The sequence below is a fragment of the Crocodylus siamensis genome, chromosome 1 (assembly GCF_052110815.1).
Source record: "Crocodylus siamensis isolate JL-2025a chromosome 1, ASM5211081v1, whole genome shotgun sequence".
In the NCBI taxonomy this organism is placed as follows: domain Eukaryota; kingdom Metazoa; phylum Chordata; order Crocodylia; family Crocodylidae; genus Crocodylus; species Crocodylus siamensis.
This window is the reverse complement of record NC_143395.1, coordinates 234,098,456-234,119,762: the sequence shown is the minus strand read 5'-3', so window position 1 is coordinate 234,119,762 and position 21,307 is coordinate 234,098,456.

Sequence of the window (21,307 nt, the reverse complement as noted above, 5' to 3'; positions counted from 1 at the left end):
CCTCTTCTCCCACCAAGTGTTTTTGTTCCTCCATCATGATGAGTATCATTTCTCCAATGAGGAGAGAAGAGGAAGAGGAACTCCTGCAAGTAGGGAAAGAACAGGGAGAGCTGCCTTTCTTCATATACTCATCTGACACTATGTCCCTTGTATCAGGCAGCATGGAAGAAAATGGGGAATGGGCAACCAATGCTGGCACCAGCGGCTGAGCAGACAAGCAGAAAGAGCAATATGAAATGAGAATGAATGTATATCTATGTGGCAGCCAGCAGCCATAGCTCATGTAGACATAAAAGCTAGATTTATTCTAGAAAGCTCAGGTACCAGTAACAGGGGAAATGTGGCAGCATGGAGCTCAGTGTGGGCTTATGTAGTGAGCCTCTGCTGAATTCTGGTTTGTTCAGTGCAAAGCTAAGTTAAATCTAGCTCAGGTTTGGATATTGTATAGAGTGGTCTCAGCAGATAAGTAGGGAGGAACCTCCTCTCCTGCTCTCGTGCCTGGCTTGTGAAGGGCCTTGAAGACAAACTCTTGTTAAATGCAGAAATCAAAGATCACCATCTTGCAAGGACAGCAGGGATTTTTGAAGGCAAGGTCAGTCAAGCTATTATCAGCTCTGACTGATGCTCCCATAAACATTCTTTACCTGCAGCCCAGGAGGCACTTGAAGGGGAAACTTGGTTCCTGCTGTTGAAAACAAAGAAATAAATATTCAGTCTGATTCTTGTGACTGAAAAGCCCTATTGACCAACAAGAGCCAGGGGCAAACACATCAACACACACACACACACACACACACACACACACGCAAACAATGTCTGAGGAAGCAGAATCTGAAGTGCAGAGGCAGAAGACCATTCCCATCTGAGATATATGAGAGTGAGTTCAGCTGTATTCTGAACAGCTGAAAGCAAACTCCTGTTAGGAACAGGATTAGATTAGGGGTGCAGACAGAAATGTAGCTCCCTGGGTTCCCTGGTCTAATTCATGGTGCTTCACTGAAAATGCTGTGAGTTAGACCAATCCTCCTAACCTAACAGATGTTAGCTGTTGTGTCTGAAAGGTGGGGGATCAAGCTGTAATTTAGAGCCTATCCAGGGAGAAAGGCTATGTCTCTGCAGCCTCTTTCCCTATCCCTGCTCCTCCCGCCTCTCAGCCCCTGGTGCTGTCTTAGGATGGGAGGGGGAGAAGGCAGGAGAGGGGGTCCATTCTGGTGTTTCCCCAGCCTACATTGGAGTGGGGGAGGGTTGGATTGGAGCCTCCCGCCCACCTTGGTGGGTGGGGAGGCTCCAATCCACCTATTCCACCCTCAGGCTCTGGCTGGGCAACCTCCAGAATAAGCTCCCACCACTCCTTTCCCTCCCTCCCATTCTGAAAACAGTGCCAGTAGCAGGGCTGGGCCACATAACTCCAGCCTTGCTCCCAGCCTGTGCAGAAACAAATGAATGAAGGCCCTCCACTTCGGAGCGCCATCATCTGAATCCTCACATAGTGAGGATTTAGATTTTTGTTCGATCGGGCCTTTTTAAAGTGCTCTGCAGCTGTGCACTTGTGTTAGGTCATTGCTACAGAGTGCTTTCAGGGACCAAATTGGCCAAAAATTGTCACTTCTGTCTGTACCCTATAACAAAGGTAATGCTGTACAGAGATGGAGTAAGGTCAGATTTGGGGCCATTTGACTTACTGGATAAGCTCTCTCTCTTGAGGTATTGGTGATCCCTAGGTAAGGAATATGAAGAGATCAGTTTGGTGTGTCTTCGCTTCCTTATTGTTTATTCATGGAACTGCATTATATGCTTCTCAAGGCAAGTGTTTTCCCTCAGTGTCCTGAAAAGATTCACTAGAACTAGGTGCTACTGAAATACAAATACAACACTCTATTAGAACGCCTTAATTTCCAACATGTAACCTTCTTACCATCAGTTCTCAGGGAGGAGAGAGTAACTAGTTAAGTAGCAGGTATGGTTTTTAGCTACCCAAGTTAGAAGACTCATGAGCTGTTTTTATTAAACATCTTTAGTGAAATATTGATTCCCTTTTCCCATTAAATTGCTTGTAAAAGGCACCCAGTAGAGTATCCGCAGGAGTCATAATCTCTTTTAGCCAAAGAACTAGCATAGCCTGGGTTGCAAGATCGAGAACTTCCATAAAAGCACCGTGCTGCCATTGTACTTCACCACCTGTGGAGTTGAAAGGTTAGCTTATAGAGCTGTGAGAGTCTCTGTTAATCACTTTGCATGGATTTGCAGACACTTTCATTCCCAGTCAATATATTGTAAGCAACTGTCGATCCTCTGGATCATTGGGTACATGTAAGAGGTCTAGTCAGGTGGCTGATGATTCCGCTTGTGGCTGACAAGCCCAACTTGAGAGTGACACAGCTTCTTAAACGTTTCACAGATCCATGTGTTGTCTGAGATGGAGTCCAAGTTTACAGCACACTGCTTTCTTCTTTCTCACTTTGCTTCCATCCTCAGGATCAAGGCCGCTTCATGTTGAGCTGCACCTAGTGCCAGATGTTTCCTCTAGATTGGATGGGATTCTGAACACTCTTCCCAGCTTTCTGCACTGATGTTGAACAACTTATTATCATTTTTGCACACATTGTGGTACTGCCATAGAGGGCAACCCCGAGTTCTCAGTGTGAGCTTTGCTTTGAATTTTGATTTTAAACAAATCCACATCTTCAAAGTGAATCTCAGCTAAAACTACAGGTTTACCTGTTTTTTCACTAAATTGCAAATTTCTTGTGATTTCAATGAAAAACACTACAATACCCATCTATACTATAGATCAAGCTTGTTGGAAGACCTGCTTATAACGTTAGATGTCATAGATTTCATAGACACTAGGGCTGGAAGGGACCTCAGAAGATCACTGAGTCCAGCCCCCTGCCCTAGGGACAGGAAGTCAGCAGGGATCATAGGATCCCAGCAAGATAAACATCCAAATGTCTCTTGAAGGCGTTCAAAGTGGATGCTTGAACCTTCTCTGGTGGCAGTCTATTCCAAACCTTGGGGGCTTGGACAATAAAGAAGTTCTTCCTTATGTCCAGCCTGAAACGGTCATGGAGGAGTTTGTGACCATTTGACCTTGTCATGCCTTGGGGCACTCTGGTGAACGGAAGTTCCCACAGATCCTGGTGAGCACCCCTGATAATCTTATAGATGGCCACCAGATCACCCCTGAGCCTGCGCTTTTCCAGGCTGAAGAGTCCCATGGCTCTCTGTCTCTTGTCATAAGGTCTGTTATCCTGACCTCTGATCATATGTGTGGCTCTCCTCTGCACTCTCTCAAGCTTCTCCACATCCTTTTTGAATCGTGGAGCCCAAAACTGGACGCAGTACTCCAGCTGTGGCCTCACCAAGGCCGAGTACAAGGGGAGAATGACGTCCCTGGATTTGCTTGAGAAGCATCTATGGATGCAAGCCAGCATTTAGCTTGCTTTACTAGCCGCAGTATCACATTGAAGGCTCATGTTCATCTTGTGGTCAGTCGTGATCCCCAAGTCCCTTTCGTCTGTAGTGCTAACCAGCGTAGCGCTACCGAGTCTATAAGCATGCTGCAGGTTTTTCCTCCCAGGGTGGAGAACCTTGCATTTTTCGGTGTTAAACACCATCAGGTTCTTGTCCGCCCATTTCTGGAGCCTGTCAAGGTCTGCCTGAATCACCCTCCTGTCCTCGGGTGTGGACGCTTTACCCCAGAGTTTGCTGTTGTCAGCGAACTTGGCCAGTCTGCTTCTGACACCAAAGTCTGTATCATTAATGAAGCTGTTAAATAGTATAGGCCCAAGGACAGAGCCTTGAGGGACCCCTTTGGTCACAGTGCACCACGACGATTGACTTCCATCAAGCACCACCCTCTGGCTCCTACTGAAGAGCCAATTGCCCATTCAGCAGATTGTGGTGAGGTCGAGGCCTCAGTTAGCCAGTTTTGCCAAGAGGTGATCATGGGATACTAGGTTGAAGGCTTTTTTAAAGTCAAGATATATGACATCAATCTCTTCCCCCTTGTCCAGATGATAGGTCACCTGGTCATAAAAGGAAATGAGATTGGTCAAGCAAGACCTATCTGCAACAAACCCATACTGGCTATCCCTCAGGATGTTGCTGTCAGCCAGTCTGTTAAGGATGGCTTCTTTGATAATCTTTTCCAAGACCTTCCCTGGGATAGAGGTTAGGCTGATGGACCTGTAGTTTGCCGGATCCTCTTTCCTCCTTTCTTGAAGACAGGCACAACATTGGCCCTCTTCCAATCTTTGGGCACTTCACCAGAGCACCAGGAGGTCTCAAAGATCTGTGCCAGGGGCTGAGCTAAGATGTTTCCCAGCTCCTTGAGTACCCTTGGGTGTAAACCATCAGGGCCGGCTGACTTGAAGGTATCCAGCCTCTCAAGGTGTTCCTTCATGAGGTCAGCTTTGATGGAGGGTAAGGAATCTCCCTCACCTGGGCCTCCCTGTCCTGTAGTGGGCAGGGGCATCCCATGGGACTGGTGAAAAACTGACGCAAAGTACCCATTTAGTAAGTTTGCTTTTTCCTGGGCATCAGTTGTCAGTTGTCCCATCTGGTTTAGCAGGGGTCCAATGTTGCCCTTGCTTTTCCTCCAGCTCCCCACATATCTAAAAAAGGACTATTTATTGTCCTTGATATTTGTAGCTAGCTGGAGTTCCATCGCAGCCTTGGCTTTCCTGGTTTGCTCTCTGCAGGTCTGGACCAGTGCAGTGTATTCCTCCTTGGTGGTGGATCCAGTCCTCCATCCTTTGTAGGCCTTTCTTTTAAGACGCAGGAGGTCTGCTAGCTCCCTGGAGAGCCAAGGGGGCTGCTGTGCCCTTTTGCTGCCTTTCCTCCGAGACGGGATAGACTTTGCTTGCGCATCCAGGATTGCCCCCTTGAGGAGCAACCACTCGTCCTGGACTCCCCTCCCCTTTGGACTGTGGCCCTTTAGGGCCTCACTGACAAGCCTCCTTAGCTTGTCGAAGTCAGCTTTCCTGAAGTTGAGGACTTCTGTATTACTGACTGACTTATCAGCTTTAGTCCATTGAACTGTTTAAAACATGATTTAGTCTTGGGTTACCATTTTTCGAGTTTCATTAAATTGGACTATAGACCTGCTAACCCTGTCTAAACTAGGCACATGGTTTTTAGAATTGCTGAACATCCACAACTACAAAGGAGCCAACTGCAGCTGAAGGTGTACAGCACTTCTGAAAAATTGGCCTTGAGTCCTTAAGCAGGAGTTAAGCCAGTCCACAGTATAACACCATATAGTTTTAATCAAGTTGGAGAGCTGCCTTCTATGGTTCCCCAGATATATTTGCATTTGTCATGTAGATGACATTTAACCCTCCTCAGGATTACCTGAAATTATGTCCAGGTTGTGCACCTGACAAATGTTCAGAATAAACCATGGCCCTGTTTGACTTTGTATCAAAACCTCAAACCATCAGAGCTTTGTTTTCTTAAGAATATGGTTTATTTCACTCTTCACCCACGTGACTCAAACCTTGACCTCCTGGAATAAATTGAAAAATGTATCAATTTAATGCTGCCACACTAAATGGTGGTGGCATTCCTTACCTGTTAGAGAAAGCACAGAATGGACTAAGACACACAAATTTTCAATTATTCAAATGCTCTGTATAATGATTTGGCATAATAGACTACTAAAGACCAGAATCATATCAGGTGGCTCTAGGGTAAATGAGCATTAGGTCTCTTGCTTGCAAGTGAACTTACTTTGGAGGAGACAATTCTGAATTAAACAACTTGATGGTCACAATTTACCACTGTATTACTCCAGTTTTACACTGGCATAACACCTTTAGAATTCTTAGGCCCAAGTTTTAGCAGTGTAAAACACTCATAGCTTCCACTGATTTTATCTCAAAATGTGGGTACACATCACCTCTGAAAATAAAGGTCAGGGTATTTCACAAAGATGGCAACTCCCCAGCCAGGGCCCCTTTCTGAAAAAAAAAGTCTTTCTCATCTAAGAAAAACGATTTGTAAAAGTCACAGCTTGGGCTTCCAGATACTTTAGTCTCTTAATAACTTGGGATGCCTGTATCAAAACCTCAGTTAGGTGTTTCACAGAATTTTGGGGGTTTTGTTAAATTGACTCTGGAACATAAGAGGGATCACCACAGTGACAACATGGCAAGCTGATGGTGCTTGCTCTCCAGCAACCACTGCTAAGGCAGGGCTGAGCACATGCCAATAACCACATCTGCAGCCATAGAGAAAAAGAACAGATACATTACACTTTTTCAGGTTCTAGGATGTGTGCACCAGGTAAGCAGTGTTTTGCTATGGTGCTCCCTTATTGCCAGAGGTAATATACACATAGTCCGGGTAGCCTTTTGAACTTTTCTTTGGTGAAAAGTAGACTACCCATACAACGGAGACCACTCACAGTAACCCAGATTTCAGAGTGGCAAGGAAGGTGCCCTGAAAGCATCAGGCACTGCTGAACCAACTTCCTGGGCTTGAAATAGGTAAAGTCAATGAGGTGAATGTAACAGCAATGAAAATCCCAAGCAGTTTAGTCCTTAAATGATATTGGCATCAGCAATGAAGTTGAGAGGATGGGCCAAACATAATCTTAAATTGCAACGAGGAGAATTTAGATTGGACATTAGGAAGAACTTTTTAACTAAAGGTATGGTTTAGTACTGGAAAAGATTATGTAGAGAAGCTGTGGCACCTGTACCTCTGGAAGATTTTAAAGAACAGTTTGGACAAACATTTGGATGAGATTGTTTAGACAGGAATGATCCTGCCTTGAATAAGGGGGTATAATAGGTGACATAGATGAAAGTTCTGGAGAGGCCAACTAGGGCTGTGCTCTAGACCTGCTGCTCACAAACAAGGAAGAATTGGTGGAGAATGTAGTGGAAGGCAACTTGGGCAGCAGCAACCACAAGATGATTGAGTTCAGGATCCTGAGGAAAGGAAAGAAGGAAAGCAGCAAAGTATGGACCCTGGACTTAAAAATAGACTTCAACTCACTCAGGGTACTCATGGGCAGGATCCCCTGGGAGGCCAGTCTCAGAGGGAGAGGACTTCAGGAGAGCTGGCTGTACTTTAAAGAAACCTTACTGAGGGAGCAGCAATAAACCATCCTGATGTTCAGGAAGACTAGCAAGTATGGCAGAAAACCCGCTTGGCTTAGGAAGGGACTTTTTAGTAAGCAAAAACACAAAAAAGGAAGTTTATAAGAAGTAGAAACTTGGACAAACAACTAGGGAAGGGTATAAGACTATTGCTCAGTAGGGCTGTGCAAAGTTTAGCCAGCTGTTTTGTTTCGACTTGCTTCCAGCTTGAAACAGTGAAATCAAAACAAAATTAAGGGATTTGTAACAGCCTTGAAACAAAATGAGGGCAGTCAAAACCTTCTGAAGGTTTCAAAATGTTTCAAGTTTCAAATCTGAAGCTGGGCTTGCCTGCAGGGAAACAGAAAGTAATGGGAGGGAGGGGAAAGAAGGAGAAGGACTGCTCTGATATTGACTGTGACTTTTCGGCTCCTTGAGATGCTGCTGGTGCTACTGTGCTGCTTACTAAGTTATTACCTGTTGTCATTTAAAGTGGTGGACCAAACTGAGGCTGTAGGGGAGGAGAAGGTCTCAATGGGGCACACTACCATGTTGTGTAGAGGCCCCAGCGCCAGTGAGGGCGCCCCTTTAACACACACACTGTCACCCATGTCATGAGTTTTGCTTGTTGGCAGCTTGAGGTGCAGTTTTCCAGAAACCCCTGCACCTATCTCCTTGAAAGCTGGCTGGCTTCATGGCCTCAACAGGGGCTACCATGCCTGCAGTTTTCACTGTGCTGTGCCTTAACACACACAGTGACATGAGTTTTGCTTTCAAGACTTTGAGGTGCAGTTTCCCGGAAACATCTACACCCATCTCCTGGAAACTTGGTAGGCTTCATGTGCTCAGAAGGGGCTACCATCCCTGCTGTTTTCTCCAAATCTGCCAAAAAATGAAAAAGTTATAGGGAGTTTTGTGCTTCCTCCTTATAGTCTATGGATGAAATGTTGAAATAGCAAAACAGCTTAAATGAAATGAAGCAGAATAGTGCTTTCAAAATTAAATGAAACTCAAAACAAAACATTGTCCTGTTGAAATGGCGAAACAAGTCAAAATGAAATGGTGCTGTTTCACAAAGCCTTCTTGCTCTGACATGTAGGGATGAAATCAGGAAGTCCAAAGTGAAACTGGAGTTGCAGATAGCAAGGGATGTGAAGGGTAACAAGAATGGTTTCTACAAGTATGTCAGCAATAAGAGGAGGATCAGGGAAAGTGTGGGTCCCTTATTGAATGGGGGAGGCAACCTAATGACAGAGGGTCAGAAAAGGATGAAGGGAAGACTGAGGGGGGATTTGATAGCTGCCTTAAACTACCTGAAGAGTAGTTCGAAAGTGGATGGAGCTAGACTGTTCTCATTCGTGGCAGATGACAGAACAAGGAGCATTGGTCTGAAGTTACAGCAAAGGAAGTTTAGGGTGGATATTAGGAAGAATTTTCTCAATAGAAGGGTAGTAAAACAATTAAACAGATTACCCAGAGAGGTGGTAGAATCTCCATCCTTGGAGGTTTTTACAATCTGGCTGGAGAAAGCCTTGGCTGGGATGATCTAGTTGGGGACGGTCCTGCACTGAGCAGGGGGTTGGATTAGATGGCCTCCTGAGGTCCCTTTCAGCCCAAATTTTCTACAATTCTATAATTCTATGACCTCCTAAAGTCTTTTCCAGCTCTATTTATCTGCAATTCTATGGAGCTATTTTCAAATATATTGCAGAAGGATGATGAGATCAAGAGAAAAAAAAGTGATCCCTGCTGATTCAGCCTTCTTAGGCCTCACACCATACAGAAGAGCAATGGAACTCCTGTAAGGCTGGGTTAACTCAGCTGAAAATTGATCAGTTCTGTCACAGGATTTCAAAAGCAAACAAACCCTCCATAACGCTGCCCTGGAATTTGGACTCAGCAGCATTTACTGATAGTGAAAATCTAAATAACAACAGCTGCTAAGATAGCATTCCCTTCCTTTTAGCTGAAGGGCAGGGCTTTCCCCACTGGTATCCAGAGACAGAACTAGGTCTAGCAGTAGGACTCTAGGCACTAAAACAGCTCCAGCTGCAGCATGCAGATGCTCACTCAGCTCACTGACTTAAAGATTCTGGGGTCTTGTTTCTTGAACCGTTCAGTGGGTTGGGCTCAAGTTATCTCAGGTTAACTCCCTTATCCTCAGTTATAAATCAAGTTATCTCAGGCACAGTCTGTGCAAGGGAAGCGTAAGTTGTCCTAATGTTGGTAGCACATATTCATATATTCAGCTTGTTAGGCTGAAGAAGATGGGCCCTTTGGCTCTAAGCAAGCCAAATGACACACCATGTGGATTGGAATCAGCTGACCATAACTGTGGATATCTGCCAAACACTGTCACTATGTTAGGCAGGGCCTGGACAAAATTACTGGCTGTCTCTGTGATGACCAAAATTATCTGGGGAATGGTGGAGGTGCCAATGGCTGGAGTAAGGGAAGGAGGAGACAGCCTATGGGGGGAGGCTCACAGCTGGAAAACTTATGTCCATGAAAGTTAAGAAGACCAAAAGAAGACCAAGGTTTTCATAATGTAAATCACACCCAGATCCTTACCAACCTTCTCCTTCCCCACCCAGCAATCCCTTTTTTTCTCTCTATATACCTGCTCAAAATCCTTGCTATTCCTAGAAACGCTGGAAAAGAGCCAGAGACGGAGCCTATGGTTAGGTTGCCCAGCTGGGTTTACATTATCTTGATAAAGTGCTTAAGGAAGACTGTAGCTAGCATAATAAAGACTGTAAGATAGTGGGCTCTTTGCTGTGGCCTGGGCCCACTTACCCTGTGCAAGTATTTCACTCAGTATGTACAAAGTACGTCTACATGTTCATTAATGTGCCACAGTTACTGTGCATTAAGTTGAGTACTTGGTTAATCAAATATTAAATCAATGTCCAGTAACTTGTGCAACTGCGCAGTAGCGCCAGTTCATGACTATTTAGTGACACTTACTACACAGTAGCTTAATATTACTGCACAGTAGTGTATTAGCATGGTTTTTGTCTGACCTGCTACTGTACAGTGTTATTAGGCAGAGTTAGCGTCTCACGCAGGTGTTCCCACAGTGCATGGAAATATTGCATAAATTGGGGAACAGGCAGGAGATGAGGAATGCACCCACAGCACTCAGAGAGAAATTCTATATCACTTTATATGCCCAAGGGGCAGTGTGCCAGCTGCTTTTCACATTCACTGGCCAGGGTGAGACAGGCACAGCTGGGTGGCTGCAGGTTCTTCTGTGGCTTCTCCAGTTGTGCCTGTCTCTGCCTCAGTGGGGGGAGCCATGGGAGAAACCCCTACGGCTGCCCTGCCCAGCTCAGCTCCATTCCCTGTCCAGCCCCAGCCTCCAGGCATTAAAAAAAAAAAAAAAAAAAGCCCTGCTCTCACCGGCTGCAGCAGTAGGGATCAGGGCCTCTGAGGCTTGTGGCAGAGTTCCCCTGTGCAGCACAGGGCAGTGGGGGGAAACGGGGATTGCCTCCCACACCTGGCACCTGTGCGGCAGCTGCCCCATCGTGTGGGTGCAGCTCTGTGTGCTGTCTGGGAGCTGGGGCTTCTGGGGCTGAGCGGTGCTGGGCTCTGGCTGACAGGTGAAGCTGCCCCAGCTCCCAGACAGTGCACAGCGCCCTGCCAAGCTATGCTGCATCCGCATGATGCAACAGCTGCCACGTGGGTGCCAAGTTGAGTGGGTGATCCCCACTGCCCTCCACTGCCCCATGATGCACAGGGGGGGCTCTGCCACAAGCCTTCAGTGGCACTGATTGCTGCTGCTGCAGTGTGTGGGGCTTTATTTATTTATTTTTTTAAAGTTCCAGGGGTCTGGGGCTGGGCAGGGGATGGGCAGGGCAACCATAGGGGCTTCTCCTGTGGCTCCTCTGGCTATGTTTGCCTCTGTCCCTGCAGGGGGACCCACGGGAGAAGCCCCCATGACTGACCTGCCTGGCCCCATCCCCTGCCTGGCCCCAGCCTCCCGGCACTTTAAAAGGAGGGCTGCAGGGCTGTGCCAGACTCTTTCCAGGGGTGCCTCTGAAACATTCCGAAACATTTCCAAATGTTTCAGATGGTTTGGTTTTGTTTTGCTGTGGAGCCTTCTGTTTCATTTTGGATTCAGTGTTTCAGGTGCTGAAATGGGCCAAAATACCTCTGAAACGAAACCGCTGCTGAAATTTCTCACAGCCCTAGAAGTCACGTTACCACAAAGGGCAGAGCCCCACCATACTACAAACCTGTCCTCAGTAGGAGAGGATTCGGTCTGGCCCTGCCCTTGGAAGCAGTGGAGTTCCTGCCAGCTTAAGTTGCTGCAGAGGTGCCTAGAAAGGTGTCTTGAAGATTTTGGAGCAAACCAGCTGATTGGGGATAGGGTTTTGCAGTAGCATAGAGACCCAAGGTGGGGTTTAGGATGTTGAACTAGACTGGTTGGATTATGTTTTGGTTTCACTGGAGGCTTGGGTGTGGCTACAGGAGAAGTCAGAGCCACGGGGTGAGGGGAGGATGCCTGGAAGACACTCCATGCAATAACTAGGGCCCTACCCCAATCGCAATTGTGCGGAGGGATAAAAAACTGTGGGGGGATAAACAAACCTTACTAAAAATAAAATGCTGGCTCCCCAGTGGCAGGAAAGATGGCTGTCCTTCTTCCTCCCCCAGTTCCTTGCCTCTGATTGGCTGAGAAAGCTGCCTGTTATGCAGCCCCAACCCTCTCCACCAATCAGCAGCATGGGTTGCAGCCACCTACACCCAAAAAATGGCAGCCAACCTTGTGATCTGTCTGCAAAATTGGCTGGCTGCCTCCAATAAGGGCTGAAGCTGGGGTAGAGCCCTACGAAGGTGAGAGACCCAGTCTCTCTGGGGCTGAAACCAGAAGGCCTGGTCAATGGACTCAGAACAAGACCTGTGCATAGGGCAAAGCCCCAGAGATCCACATGAAAGGACACAAGTAGGGCCACAGGGTAGTGGCAGTGAAACACAGGGCAGTTTAGCTAGGGGCTTGGGCCCAGAGCTAAGGGAGACAGAAATCAGAAGATCAAGCAGCTCTGGGTTATCAAAAGAGAAGCATGCAAAGGCTCATTCTGAGTCTCCAAACGGAGCCTCCTATGTAGGCATAGGTCATCCAAAATGTGTGGCAAGAAAGAATAAAGCAGTAGCTTTGGGAGGCCAGAGTACGTGGGGAAGGATAAATTTGGCCACCAGGGAGTGCTATGGCTGTCCTCAAGGACCAGTTCTGCTACACCTGGAGTGGGCAAAATACAGCCTGTGGGTCAGATCTGGCCCACCAAGGGATTTTATCCAGTCTGTGGCAGGTCCCTCAGCCCTGCCTAGCCCAGGTGCAGGGAGCAGCCCAGGCCATGGCTCATGTGGCCAGTCCTGCTGCCTCTGGAGGACAGAAGTGCAGGGGTGACATGGTGGCTGGATACTGAATCCCGGCAGTCCTGGTGGCAGTGGCTCCTTCCAGCTGCTGCTGCCAGTGTTGCTACCATCACTGGAGCTGCCTCCCTGCCTGGGCACCCTGGTTTGTCCACCCTGCACCCACAGCCGGGGCACCAGACAGAGCAGGAGGCAGGTAGGGTCTCCATGGAGACTGGCCCAGGACTAGCATGGACAGGGTGCGCTTGGCTGGGTGGACGGGATGGGGCCACAGGTAGGCAAGGAACGGTGTCCTGTGCCATGAAGTGCTAATGCGCAGTACAATTAGTCTATCACACACTATGCATCTCATCTAGACATGCCCAGGGACCTGCATCTCAGCGGTGAGGGAAGCAATCCCTCTGAATGGAGGGCTGGGTTTATTTTAAGTCATTTGTGTTTTACTACCCAGTGGTGTTAGACAATGCTGGAGAGGCACATGTTAGATTGCAGTACATGACTGGAGAGTCAGCAGGGGTGACAAAGACTGGAGTCTTGCAGTCTTGGCTTAATGGTCAGAAGCAGATTAATTGGGGCACCAGGACAGAATGGCAGGTGGCAGCAGCACTGAGGACAGCTGGTAGGGTGGAACTGAGAGGAAGGCAGGAGTCTGTTCAGGAGGAAGATGTGGGGATAAGCAGTCCATACGGAGGAGGAATTCTGGCATGGGTGAAGAGGGGGAATCTGTCAAGTTGGCTTGAAAATTTGAGGAGAGCTGACTCCATTTCACTTTAATCACCTCAAAGTCAACCAGGAGGAGGGATGGCTTTTGCTAATTGTGGACATGGCTGGCAGGAAAGAAACAAATTCTGACAGGGGAAAATTTACCCTTTAAGCTGTCATAGCAATGATCCTAACAGGCTTAAGTCAAGGACACTACCAATAGGGGGCTGAGACAGGAAAAAAATATTGAAAGCATACATCTGTCTCCTTTGTGGGGCCTTTTAGTAAGTGCTTCTCACCTTGGTCATGCCCTGCATGTTCTAACCCATAGCCAAACACATGGCATTGGTGTTTTCAGAGAGAGGCTGTTACACTGGATGCACCTGTGATCTGGATAAGCACTACCCTTCTGCTGTGAAGAATGTGGGATTTCTCCAAGGAGGATGATTTTATGAAGAAGCTGGAGCACAGGCATGATGATACATCCCATTTTCTTCAGGGCAAAGCTATTAAGATATGTGTTAATGTCAATTGTCCACTCATATGTGCCCTGTGACTCATATTTGAGCCTGGAGTCTCACATGCAGAAGGACAGTCTTATTAAGTATCTAAAAGCTGCATTCTAAGCAAGGATGTTTTTTAATCATCAGTTGAAAAGAGGTTAGAAAAGGCAAATAGTGTATTCACTCAAATACAAGATCAGATTTTTTTCCTCAATCACCATGGGGAAAAAAGCACCTTAACTTATAATCACATACAAGGAAACATTATTAAGTACACTGCCTATCATTAACTAGCTGCCAAAAGTAACACGTGTTCAGTAATAAAAACAAGCTATGAAGCTGATTAAATATAGGTAATACTGAGCATGACTACATAACATACGGCCCATATTAAGGAAATATACTGATTTTAAAAAAAAGTTGTATCTCAAGCCAAATCAAAAAAATAGGTTAGTACAGCCCATGTAAGAAAAATACATGCTAGTACCCATCGCACACAGTCCCCCTCAGTGTCAAGTCTTTTTAAAGTCATGGTGAGCCACAACACTGAATATATTTCAACTTCCTCTTCACTCCCACAGCTCAGCTGTGCCTTTCTTTCCCATTTCCAATGATTCTGCAAACAGTTCACTCAGAATGCCTCTTCGCTCCCTCTGTCAGTCTGTCACATATGATTAGTGTGGCCCTGTCCTCCTTGAGCTGGAGCAGGACCAGGTTGCCCTCATCTGCATATACATTTTTGGAGGCTCCCAGGACTCGTGTCAAGAACACCTGGTTGCAGTCACAAGTGGGGGCTAATAAGCACATGGCTTCTTTGTGGAGGGTACCTGGAGTACATAGAGGGTATCTTTATATTCAGGGATGTGGAAGAAGATTTGCTGCTCCAAGTAGCAAGCTGCTCGGACTTCCTGTGGCCCTACAATGGGCCCCTACCACCACCAGGAGGAGCTTAAGGCTCCCCCTGGGTGTTAGCCCAGAGGCTGGCAGGGAGCACCCCTTCCCTCCATCCTCCACCAGGGCTGGGACATTGCTCCCTGTTCCCAGGGGCTGCCTGCTGCTGGGGCAGGGACAATGTCCCCCTGCCCCAACAGCAGGGAGCTCCCAGCTCCAGCTCCCTGATTGGGGCAGGAGACTTGGAAAGAGCTGCAGGGAAGCAGCAGGTCCCAGACCCCTGTCCTGATCCACTAGTGAGACAGCTAGTAGTGAGCTCACCCAGCTGGTGGCTCACTAGACCTGTGCGAAGCAGTAAGTATTTGCTTCAGATTCAGATTTAGCTGATTTGGAGGGACACTGATTTGATTTGGAGATTCATATCACTGTCCTGATTCAATTCAGCTGAAGGTTTGGCGCTGCTTAGGAGATTTGGCCATAGACTAAGCAGGCAGCAGTCCTCACTATGCTGGACACAGCTGTCTGCAGCTGGTAAATCTGTTGTGGTGGGCAGAGAGAGGAGGGAAGAGGTGTGGGGGAGGGAGGATTGGGGCTGGGGCTGGGACTAGCTACCCAGCAGGGGTGGGGAGGTGTGGGACTCAGGGAGGGATGTGGTGGGGGGCATGGGATATGGGTGTGGCAGCGCTGGGAGCAGGGGCTATGTCTGGCTACTACTTTCCCCCTTAAGCCCGGAGTGAGCTGCACCTGCATTGCGCTCCCCCCCCCACCACACTCCAGCTGGGCAAGTGGTAGCAGGACATAGCTGTGCCTGCATCCTGCTCCCCCCCCCCCCTTCCTGAATCCCGCACCCCCCCACCCTGGCTGGGCAACTTGTCCCAGCCCCTGGACCAATCCCTCCCTCCCCTATGCCCCTTCCCTCCATCCTCCACCCACCACAACAGACTTACCAGCTGAAGGAAGCTATGTCCAACTAATAAAAACTGCTGTCTGTTTAGTTTATGACTGAATGTCCGATGCAGCACTGAATCTTTTCTGAATCAATTTGGAGACTTCTGATTCAAATCAGACCTTTTAATTGGTCTCCTGATTCAATTTGGATTCAGAGATTTGGCCACCAAATTGGGCTGAATCTTCTCCAAATCAAATCAGCTACCGAAGCTTTGCACAGCCCTATGGCTCACTGCTAGCTGCCCCATAGGCATATGGGGCCTGGGGCTGAAATTTGCCACTGACTGAGACAGTTCCCAACACCTGCTCCACAATTGCAGGGTGGGGGCTGAAAAGCCTGTTCTCTGCTCTGCTGTATGAGTGAGGAGCTGGGTGAGGAACAGGCTGGGGAACAGATGTCCCAGCCTGAGTCACACAACTGCAGAGCTGGCACTGGCAGATAAGGACCTCCCAGCCCCCTGATCATGATCTCAGAGTGGGGAGCTTGGAGCACCCTGCTGTCCGGGTAGGAGGACACAGTCCCTACCCAGGCTCCAGTGGTGGAGCCTGCCCCAGCAGCAGGCAGCTCCCAGAAGCAGGGAGCAATCTGGCTGACTGGGAGCACATTTGCTCCCAATCAAATGTCTACAAGAGTGCTACTGTGCAGTAACTACTTGTGAGTAAATTTGTCACTTGCATTTGCAGGAAGCAAATTTACTTGCAGTTAGTGAGATTTACTGTGCAGTAAGCATGTGCATGTGTAGACACACATACTTACTGTACAGTAAGCTATGCTACTTCATAGTAAAGTATCTTAGATTCATAGAATCATAGAAAATTAGGGTTGGAAGGGACCTCAGGAGGCCATCTAGTCCAGTCCCCTGCTCAAAGCAGGATCATCCTCAACTTGATCATCCCAGCCAAAGTTTTGTCTAGCCAGGTTTTGAAAACCTCCAAGGATGGAGATTCCACCACCTCTCTGGGTAACCTGTTCCAGTGTTTTACTACCCTCCTAGTGAGAAAATTCTTCCTAATATCTAAACTAAATTTTCCTTGCTACAGCTTGAGACCATTGCTCCTTGTTCTTTTATCTGCCACCACTGAGAACAATCTAGCTTCATCATCTTTCAAACCCCCTTCAGGTAGTTGAAGGTTGCTATTAAGTCCCGTCTCACTCTCCTCTTCTCTAGACTAAATAAGTCCAGTTCTCTCAGTCTTTCTTCATAAGTCATGTGCCAGCCCTGAACCATTTTCATTGCCCACTGCTGGACTCTCTCCAATTTGTCCACATCCTTTCTGTAGTGGGGGGGCCCAAAACTGAACCCAGTACTCCAGATGTGGCCTCACCAATGGTGAATAGAGGGGAATAATCACTTCCCTCGACCTACTGATGACACTTCTACCAGTGCAGCCCAGTAGGCCATTAGCCTTCTTGGCAACAAGGGCACACTGCTGGTCCATATTCAGTTTATTGTCAGCTGTAACCCCCAGGTCCTTTTCTGCAGAGCTGCTACGCAGCCAGTTAGCCCCAAACTTGTGCTGGTACATGGGATTGTTCCATCCTAAGTGCAGGAGTTTGCACTTGTCTTGTTGTACTTCATGTGATTCCTTTTGGCCCAGTACTTCAATCTGTCTAGGTCACTATGAATCCTAGCCCTACTACTCTCCAGTGTATCTACTATACCTCCCAGTTTGGTGTCATCTGCAAACTTGCTGAGGGTGCATTCTATGTCATCTTCCAGGTCACTGATGAAGACATTGAAAAAAACCAGCCCCAGGACCAATCCCTGGGGCACTCCACTTGATACCGGCTGCCAACTAGACATCAAGCCATTGATTACTACTCTCTGAGCCTGATTCTCCAGCCGCTTTTCTATCCACTTTACAGTTCATTCATCCAGTCCATATTTCCTTAGCTTGACTGCAATAACATTGCAGGAGACAGTATCAAAAACCCTGCTAAAATCAAGGTACACCATATCCACTGGTCTCCCCACATCTCATCATAGAAGGCAGTCAGGATGGTCAGGCATGACTTGCTCCTGGTGAATCCATGCTGACTGTTCCTAATCACCTTCTTCTCCTTCAAGTGCTTAGAAATGGATTCCTTGAGGATCTGCTCCATTATTTTTTCAGAGACTGAGGTGAAGCTTAGTGATCTTTAGTTTCCTAGATTGTCCTTTTTTCCCTTCTTAAATATGGGCACTATGTTGACCTTTTCCAGTCAGTCATGTTTTGTGTAGATGTGCACAAACATATTGAGCAGTGCTGGTCTGTGGGGTTACTGTGGCTTGAAACACTGTTGACTTTGGTGGGGCTCAGCATAATGAACTATTTGGTGAATCATAAGCCTTTTTGTTTTGAACTAATATTATCTATAATTTGTATTATGTGTTTGTATAAAATACTGTTTTTTTGTTTGAAAGGTTTCTTGGTTTTTAGTTAATATGAAGTGAGGCTGTGAGTATCTGAATCACAAGGCTTCTGGGCCTGGCGCTTGCATGTAGGATGCCTGATTAGATTTGGTGAGTATCTAAACCCCAGACTGATGGGTCTGGGAGGGAGAATACTTGTTTTATGGTAGAGCCACACAGAGCTGATAGCTAAGCTCTGCTCAGACAATTTTGGAGCTTGAGTATTGGACTTTGCCCAGTTGAATCTTGGACTGGTTTGGCCGTTGAAACGAAATATATATTTAAAAAAATCATTTGTGCTACATATAAGCAGGTACAAAAGTGTTGCTTATGAGTGTTTTTTGGAATACCTGTGCTACAAGTTGCAGCAGTTTCAAAAATAGAGGTAAAATGCATTAATTTTGGGTAACTAAGTCCATTGATGCCTGCAATAGTTTGCCTATATGCAAATTTTGTTCCTTATTATTATGTGCTTAAGAAGAGCAGAGTCTGACAGTAAGGAGGGAATGCAGAGGGATAATAGGCTGTCTGACCCCCTAGATTTATTTTCCATGCTGTAGCAGTTGGAAGGGGACAAATTCAAGGCAAGCCTCCAATAATTAGATTCTATACCTGGAAAATTAAAATAAATTTATAAATTTTCCATATATAGAATTAATTTTTGCAGGTTATCTTGTATTTGAGTAAACACAATAGCTTTGGAAACTTGATAAAGGAAGCTTTATAATAGCTCTCCCCCACCCCTCCATAATGGTGCTCTCTATTCAATAGAATGAGACTGAAACACAGGGGGCACATCTACATGAGGCATTTACTGCAGAGTAAACTAATTAGCTCCACAGTAAATGTTGTGCACCCCTATTAGGCTGGAGTAAACTAATTCTACAGGACAGTACTTGTAAATGCTATCTGTGTAAATACTATCTGGAGGTTTTTATTCCACAGCATGTGTAGATGCTGCTGGGTTTGGCTGGGGTACAAAAGTGCTTCAGTATTGGGGCTGCCTGCTAGCTAGCTCTATGCTGGAGTGCTCTTGAGCTGCAGCCAGCTCCTCTGCAGCACGTTGAATTGGGAGGGAGCTGCCCTGGGCTGGCAGGCTGACCTCCAAGACTCCCTGCCAGTGGGGGCTGTTCCAACCTGGCTCAACATGCTGTGGGCTTAGGCATCTATTCAGAGAGTGCAATAAACTCTGGAGCAATAAAAGCCAGAGTTTATTGCTTCACATTAATTGCATGTGTAGACATTGGCAACATGTAGGGGGTGCATGTGGATCCACGTGCACTCCCTGAGATTGGCCATGCACACCCTGGAAGTAATCAGTCATGGGCGGACCTCCTGGTCGGTGATTGGCAGACCCTATCCCGTTGGCAATCTGCTGCCCACCCCAGACTTGGGAGGCACCAGTTGCCCATGCATGTAGACATGCTCAGGGTGTTGAAAGTTTTCCCAGCAAAGATGGAATAAAATGTGTATTGCATAGTGGGAGCTTGATGAAAAGAATTATAGGATAGGAATATAACTAATGCCAGTTAACATGGTTTTATGGACAATAGACTTTATTAAACAGAGTAGACTTTATTCTTTGATAAGACTGAAACTTTGATTGGTGAAGGCAAATGGCTGACATGCAACTCTTAAAATGAGTGTAAGGTATCTGACATCATACAAAACTCTGATTCATAAAAATATATCAATAAAGCACACTTTAAGTGGACTAACAGCTAGCTGACAGATCTCAAAAAGTCATTATCTTGGTAAATTATCATCAAATGGGGATATTTCTAGTGGGGTTCAGTAGGAAGCTGTTTGAGGCCCAATGCTAGGCAACAGTTTCATCAACAATCTGGAAATACATGTAAAAACCACTGCTGATAAAATTTGCAGATGATACAGCAATTTAGGATGAGACATCCTGGTGAGAGCAGGAATGTCAGATAGCAGTCTGGATTGCTTGGTAAACTGAACTCATTTAAACAAAATGTTTTTCAATATAGCCAAATGCAAAATTAAAAACCTAGGAACAAGGGATTCAGGCCACATGTATACAAGCAGGGACTGTACCTCAGAAAGTAATAACACTGGAAAGGATTTTAGCGAACACAGTCAATCAGCAACTCAGCATGAGCTGCCAATATGATGCAAACCAAGCTAATGCAGTCTTGGGATATGTGTACTGGCAATCTGGGAATAGGACAGTGATTTTACTTCTACATATAGCATTGGTAAGACAGAGCCTGAAAAACTGTTTCCAGTTCCAGTGATCATGTTTTAAAAAGGATGCTGGAAAACTGGAGCAAGTCAAAAAAAGAGCCACAAAACATAATTTGAGAATTGTAGAAAATTCATTCCAGTGAGAGACTTATGGAGCTTCACTCGTTCAGTTTATCAGAAAGAAGCAGTGGTGGTGACCTGAGTATGGTGTATCTTCATGTGGAGAGACTATCACATGCTAAAGGGTGAGTGACTCTTTAATCAAATGGGGAAAGGCCAAACAAGAGCCAGCTTCAACTGGAAGCTAAAAGTTACACTAGTTCAAGTCAAAGCAAGTCCGTGGACAAATTAGGCATTTGGTCAGGAGGCGACTAGGAAGGGCAGCTTTCATAGAGCTGTTCAAGGATTAGTGATCTGCTTGATGGGTGTAGTTAGATATGTTAATATAGGTGAGACGGCAACAAAAATGATTTTGTCCAAGGTACTGAAAAAGATGAGGCCAATATAGGTCAGAAACCAGGCTCAGATTTTTGGACAGTGAGGGGGATTAGCCATTGGAGCAACCTGCCAACAGGAATGTAGGATTCTGTCTCAGTTCTTAGCCGGGATCATGGCTTGTGGGGTGAAAGCAGTAAAGCTAATAAGAAGGAGATGTACAGGAATGAATGTCACCATCACTGAGGTAGAGGCAAAACTCAAATCGCTTGAATTGTGGGACTGAACAATCTCCATCCTGCAATTCTGAAATAACTAGCATGTATAATCACATGTCTGGTGGCAAGGGTTGTTAATACATATGTCAAGATGAAGGTTGTACTGCATAATTGGATAACAGAAAATATAGGCTCCACACTTAAAGAAGGGGAAGGAAAGAAATCCAGAAACACCAGTATAGACCCATTTAGTATGCAAGGGTTTAGAAGATATCTTGAAGGAAAAGAAAAATTAAAGACATGTAAGTAAACGGAAGATGAGGTAAAAATGCACCATGGGTTTCATAAGGATCTTGCTAAACTAACCTCATAGCTTTCATTGATAACTGCTTTTCTAGATGAAGGAAATACAACAGAGTGAATCTAACAGTATTTGGACTTTAAAGTATTTGATATGGTGCCACATGGGAAATATTATTTCAAGTAGATGAAATGGGTAAAGAGATGGCTACTCACAGGCAGTGCTGGAAGAGGAAGTATTA